The sequence below is a fragment of the Sturnus vulgaris genome, chromosome 6 (assembly GCF_052056855.1).
Source record: "Sturnus vulgaris isolate bStuVul1 chromosome 6, bStuVul1.hap1, whole genome shotgun sequence".
In the NCBI taxonomy this organism is placed as follows: Eukaryota; Metazoa; Chordata; class Aves; order Passeriformes; family Sturnidae; genus Sturnus; species Sturnus vulgaris.
In genome coordinates, this window is record NC_142248.1 from 15,655,976 (window position 1) to 15,662,811 (window position 6,836).

Here is a 6,836-nt window from a genome sequence, read left to right on the forward strand (position 1 = left end):
GGAAGAGAACAGGGAAGATGTAATAATAGAAAAGAAAATCCAAACTTAAACTCCAGCTATAAGGAGGACCACACATCATGTGCACAAAAAAGGAGGTTAATTGAACAAGAGCTCATTCAAATTTTCATGACTTAGCAAAATGGAGAAGTGTGTGAAGGAGGATCATTAAAGTAGAAAAGTCAATAGTGAGTAACAGCCAACACTTCAAGCTATTGAAGCTCTACTGGAAGTATGACTAGAAAAAATTAGACATCTATTCTGTAAAACAACAAAAAAAAGAGATTCTAGTTCTGGATCTTGACTTTATTGTATTGAATCACTAGTGACAATGGCTGTACATGCAGGAGCTGACATTCATGTCCAGTCAGCTTATGACCAGAAGCTGGTAAAGGATCTAGTCTTTGACAACAGAAGAATGGTGGTTCTGTAAGTATAGTTGAAACAGGAAAATATCAGCTGAAAATTTTATAACTCCCTTACTTACTTTCTCACATTCTCTGCATTCTTGTCTCTACAATGCCTTTATTCCACTGTCTTATTTCCTGAGAGTCCTATATTCCCAATCTTGTGACCAGCTTTCAGCTTCTGATATATTTAGAAAAAGGTTTATTAAGTATTTGTGGTAATTTTCTATCTATATGAATGTGGGTAGCATTGGCCTGAAATGAATTACTGGAGTGGGGCCAAAAGGTGTGTTTTAAGTTTGTTTGTCCTAACTTTATGGTGTTAGTGCTGAGACAAAGAGCCAGGGCAAATACGAGCTCTGTAGAGGCCCAGAGAAGCTGGCTTTCATCTCAGGATCAAAAGGTCTATTAATAAAGTTACCCTTAAAAGAAGAAAAACAGTGTATGGAAATGGGAACTATATCTATATTTCTTATTTAATCCTCAAAGAAATAATGAATGCTTCTTGGTGCTAACTCACCTGGTAAGTTCTACCTATTTCATGTGGGATGGCAGCTGTGAGAGTTTCCAGAAGTTTGTCATACTTCCCTATGGGAACATGGGCTTGTTAGCATCACATTATGCATTGGTGAACAGGGATTGACAGCACCAAGATCAGTGATCACACAGTTGGGTCAGTTGTGGACAAATGGGTTCTGTTTTTGATTAACCTGAACAAAAAAATAAAATCTCCATCAGTGCTGACATTTGCCATAAGAGCTATCAGAGAAGACACTCCCAATAGATTTCACAGTGTTTTGGTTTGGTGGCCCTAGAGCTTATCTGCTGGGTTGGTGAGGAGAGAGGAGAATGTGGAATAATGAAACAGGAATATGTATAAATGAAAAGAAGGGAAAGAAGTTGAATAAGGATAAAGGATGATTGGAAATCACTCTTCATGTGTAATTCAAAACATTGGATACCTGATTGCTGTGGTCAGAAACCTCTTGAGTGCTATTATCATTAATTTCTCCTAATGTAAACACGATAGAAGAGACGCTGTTCTGATGATTCACTGTCTTTGTAGCATTACTCTGATGTTAATGGTAATGAACCAGGATCCTTCTAAGTGCTGTACTAAAGCAGACTGGAAAAAATATTCCAGGTAATTTATGTGTAAGACATGAAATTACAGAAAGAGAGAAATGAGAAAATACAATAAGATAATAATAAGTTGATAAGTATAATCACATGATTAAGTTGATAATCAAATCACATGTTATGTACCATTGTCAGGGCTTGGTTTTGACAGGCATCAGAGAAAAAGTGTCCTAAGAAGGAATTTGAGGGAGGACAGTGCATTACATTTCTGTATGTCTAGTAGAATCTCCTCCCAAATGTGAGACACAGTATGCAAAAAAATCAAAGGTTACTTATAAATTTTATTATAGTGTAAATGAATCAGTGATGGAGCTATTTTCTCGGGTTGATTGGTTAGGGCAACTGCCTTCTTTGTAGTAGATGAGGTCTGATAAATAAAGCAGGAATAAATCATAAAGAACCCTGAAAAGGGAGACTCAGCTCATTAATTAACATTCTGCAGGTGTATCAACAATGCAAGATTTAATTAATCAAAGTAAGACCAAAGGATGTCATAATTATCACAAAGGGAGGTAGTGAAATCCTGTGAAAAACACTGTGGAGGTACAGCATGTAAATAGAATTCACATATTTTAGACACACTGCAAATACAGAATTGTAGGAGTGTAGGCTGTTGCCAGAGCTGTGCAGTGGCCAGTGCTGGGTGACAGGCAGGGAGGGTAGTTACACTGCCTGCAAGGATAGGAGAATCTGCCTACCCTTGGCAGAGATTGCCAAAAAAGGGCTGGCTTTGATTTTGATTTAGCTGAACTGCTATTGGTGGCTAACAACCTTAACGAGGTAGCACAGAACCATATTTTTTTCATCTACAACAGTTCTAGCTGCCGCTACAGGAAGGAGTAGGGTCTCACAAGGGAAAATAAAAACATAAATCTTTGTCCTTCTCTAATCTGCAGCATTGCTATTGCCGGGTTTTTGAACTATTGTCTTTAAAATGTGAGCAGAGTGAGTCTATAGGAGAAGGGAAAAATCCATATGTGTGTAGTAAACACAGAACAGTAATAGTGAGAATAAACGAATGAGGAGCTGAGGGAGAAAAAGAAAAATTGTAATAATTGCAAGTAATTTTATCTTCAGCATGCTAAATTCTTTCATTTGAATGACTTTTTACCTGGACAAACTTGCTCTTGAAGATGGGAGTAGAGGTAAAAAAAGAACACTCTCCTTGGCTAAGAAGTCTCTGAATGTCATACATAATGAGCAGCTGATTTGAGGTTCTTAGAATCAAACTTGCTATTCATGTTGGCTCCACATCCATTTTCCCCTTCATCCCATGCAGAATGCATGGTGCAGTCCCAGGCAGAAACCTTCTATTATCCGAAAGGTGCTTGTAAGAGCCCTCCCAGCACCTCATTTAATGGATCTTACACGTGGGCAGAGGGTGAGGCACTTCAGCAACAGCCCAGGGAGGGGCTCAGCCCTATAGCTCCTTATTTTGGGTTCCTGCCTACCCCTGCACCTGTGCCCTCCTCTGTGTCTCCTGGTGATGGGCCTGGGAGAAGCTTGGGCCAGGTGTGATTTGGGTTTGCCCACCCACCATCCTCTCTGTTATCATTAGTGTGTTGTGTCTGCTTTTTATCCCACCTCTTAACAAGTTTTCTTGGCTTTTTTTTTTTTGTTTGGGTTCTTTCTTTGTTTTTATTTTGCTTTTTATTTGTTTGTTTTTGTGTGTGGGTGTTTTTGGTTTTGTTTTGGTTTTTGGTTTATTCTGACCCTAGTCACCACCTCTTTAGAAAAAAATCCAGTTAATGGAGAAAGCTGCAGCATGACTCCTTAGCAATGCAGACTGCCAAGAGCACATTAAATCCTATCTTCTGCTCTGTTCTCTGGCTTTTCATAGCACATTGGGCAAATTTATTGTATTTGGCCATTAGGGAATAAATTACAGAAAGTCAGTCATAAATATACAGTACCAGCTATCTTTGAGTTAGATGGGCTCAAGTACCATTGCATCTGCACGTGTGCCTTTCCCTTCCTAAGACTGGCAGATAAATAGCTCTCAGGCCATTTTTATTTTCATTATTCAATATCTTTAGTGATGAATAGCTACCTAGCTCTGACACAAAAGTCCTGGCAGGCAGCACAGTACACCACAACCAACCTGCTGTCATCAGCATTGGCTCCAGTTCACTCGCCTACACAATTCCCTGAGCTCATTCTCTTGAGTGCAACCCATGCCCTGAGCCACGAAGCTCTGCAGAGCCACATCCCAGGAGATTGATCACCAGCCTTGAACATGAAGAAGCCTGTTCCAGCAGACTCATCCAAATACAAGAAAGCTACAGGAAAATATTAAGCCCAGTTCTTTTCTCTGCAGCATCTCCATGAATACATGAGGAAGGTCTTGGTCATCTGGAAGTTCTCCAAAGCAGTGCAACAGCTTTCCATCCTGAAATGAGCATAGCTGAAGAGGCTGTCAGCAGCAGCAAGAAATCTAGCTGGCAAGAAACCACAAGATCAGGCACAATAAGTTAAAGTATCAATATTAGTGCATAGCTGTCAAGCCACCAAAGCAAGTCTTTCCACAAAACATAGAACAGATCCTCAGTTGAGGTAATCACTGCAGTCTCCATTATCAGATTGAACTACATTCCAGGAAGATACCCATTTACCAGGAGCAAGAACTGCAGACAGATTGCTCAAAATTGAGTGGAAGTGACTTAAAACAGCTAAGGAAACTTAACACAGATAAAAGTAAAGTTACTCATATTAGGAAATTATTTTCTTAAACTGTAATTATATTACAGTTCCTAAGTTGAATACTACCAATAAAGCATGAGAATTTAAGGTTACCTCTTTTAAGAAAATAAGAATATTAACAATAAAGCATGAGACTTTTAAGATTCGTAAAAGCATATTGGTCAGAAGTATTGAAGAACAAAAATTATTAGGAAATAGAGAACAAACAGAAGCCATCATGATGTGGTTAGTATGAGATAGTGGTGCCTTTTAACATGTATGCAGTTCTGATCTCCTTGTTTCTGACAGAATATAATAAACCTGAAGAGGGTGAAAAGAGGAGCAAGAGGGATGGGTGATATGGTTTAGGGATGACAGGGACAGTACTGCATTTGTGGTTGGACTTGATGATTTTGAAGGTCCTTTCCAACCTTGATGGTTCCATGAATCTGTGATAGACCTCATTTACTTTACAGACCCTTAGATATGGTCTGTGACCACAAAGGGTAGACTACATAGATTAGGCATTTAATTCAGAAGATAGCCATCTATAAAATTATGGGTGGCAATGTGAGGGTGACTTCCCTTTGCTCCAAAAAAATATTAAGAGGCATCAAACAGAAGTAGGAGATGGCAGATTCAGAATAAAACAGAGGAGATGCTGCTTCACATTGTGAAAATGTGGGATTTTTTTGCCACAAACACTGGATGGGGGTAGTATTTGGAAGCTGGATAATTATCTCGTTACCATGCATTTATGCTTCTCTGGAGGTGTGAACTATTGGCCAGTTTTTTGCACAGGGCCAATTTGAAAAAAAAAAATATCTAGAAGTGCACAGGCCTCAGAGTGCAAGGATGATTCTGGCATTATGTTGTTTCCTTATCAGCAGTTTCTTAAGCAGTCCCACAGAAGCATCTTCTGCTAGTACCAGTCATTGCCAGTGTAGGGAGGTGTGTTTGAAAATGTCCATGTTTGGCTTCTTGGCCCACTTACTGGTCTGTATATGGTCACAAAACTGAGTCCCCCCTCCCTTAGTGGTCCAACCAGCACAACATTTCAAAATGACTAAGTCACTGGTTACTTTGCCATAACAGACAGACCTAGATAGAAAAGGCTCTTGTCAGACACATAAAAATGTGTTATATTGTCTTGGGTCACAGTAAAATCTGCAGGAGGAGAATGCCAGGTACTGACAAAAACCACTTTGCATGCTTTCTTGTCAGTCCAGTGGGGCAGTTTTTTGTGTGCTAATATATTTGTGTATATATATATATTTATAGCTATACTTACCTTTCATTTTATCTTACACTTTTATTTTTCAATCCCTGGTTATCAAGGTCAGGCTAATACCTTTGTCTTCTGTGGTATGCTCAGATAATCTGCAGTTAGTGTACAATAAGGTTTCAGTTTTGCTTGTGAATGAACTCTGCAAAACTTACTTGGTTGCTTATATTTTTAAACATAGATTGGGTCCATGGAAATGCAGAAGTCCTTGCATGGGGACAGAGCATGCTGGGTATTGCTGGATAGTGCTGGGATGGAGCAAGTCATCTGAGCCAGATCAGATCTCTAAAACTAGAGAGCTACTAAGCCTCTGTGCATCACCTTTTGGAGGCTTTATATTCCAAGAACTTTATCAGCTTGTATGCAATATGGCACAAATGCACAGAGCAAGTCTTAATTGAATGCTGAATATGAGTCACTGGGCCCTTCTAGAAAACATGCAGCTAGCAGCAGTTTGTGAGGTTGTAACATCTGCAAAATGTGCAGGCCTTTCCTCCCCACAAATTACCCAAGATTTGTCTCCAAGATTTTTCAATGCTGACTTTAAATCCAGCGTGACAACTCATCTCTCTGAGTGGAGGCTAGGATAGATTTACTAGAAAACAACAGTCAAGTTGGAAAGAAAACAAACAACGAAACAAAAAAAAAAAACCATAAGAAAACACAGAAGAAACATCAGTGTGACTTTTTTCACTTGTAGTAAATATGGAAATCCAACTGCTGACAGTATTATGCTGAAAATGCTATGCTTGGTCTCTTGAGACCAGCTGGCACTAGGAAGGTGAAGGGTTACAGCTATTAGAGATTTAGTTATTGGAGTTCTTCATCATGAGGATAAGGCACTTAATTGCAACTTATGGACCAAATACTGCTATGGGAAGCTCTACCTTGTTCTACAGATTGCTGCATTAAAGACCACCAGCTGCTACAGCTGTGTGTGCTGCCCGTGCAAACCCTTTGTCATCGATACTTGTGACTTTGATTGTCCTCCTCTCCTAGAGGAGTCTCTGTTTTTTTTTTTGAGTACACACAGAAATGCTCTTCCATGCCTAAGTCTTCAAAAAATACTATAGATAAATGCTCTGCCTTCACAGATGGATTTGGTGGGATAGCATTTTAACCATGAAGTCCAAGAAACAAGACGTTGTAGGGCACTGCTGTGGTCTAAATCCCAGATGAAACATGATGCTACCAAAATACACAATCTGGTGGGAGCTGAAAAGTCCTTATCTCATGGGGAAAATAAAAAAGAACACTTTATCAGATTCCAGACAGTGCAGCACAAGAGCTGTTTGCAAATGCTATGCAATTAAGATGGGGAAAAGAAG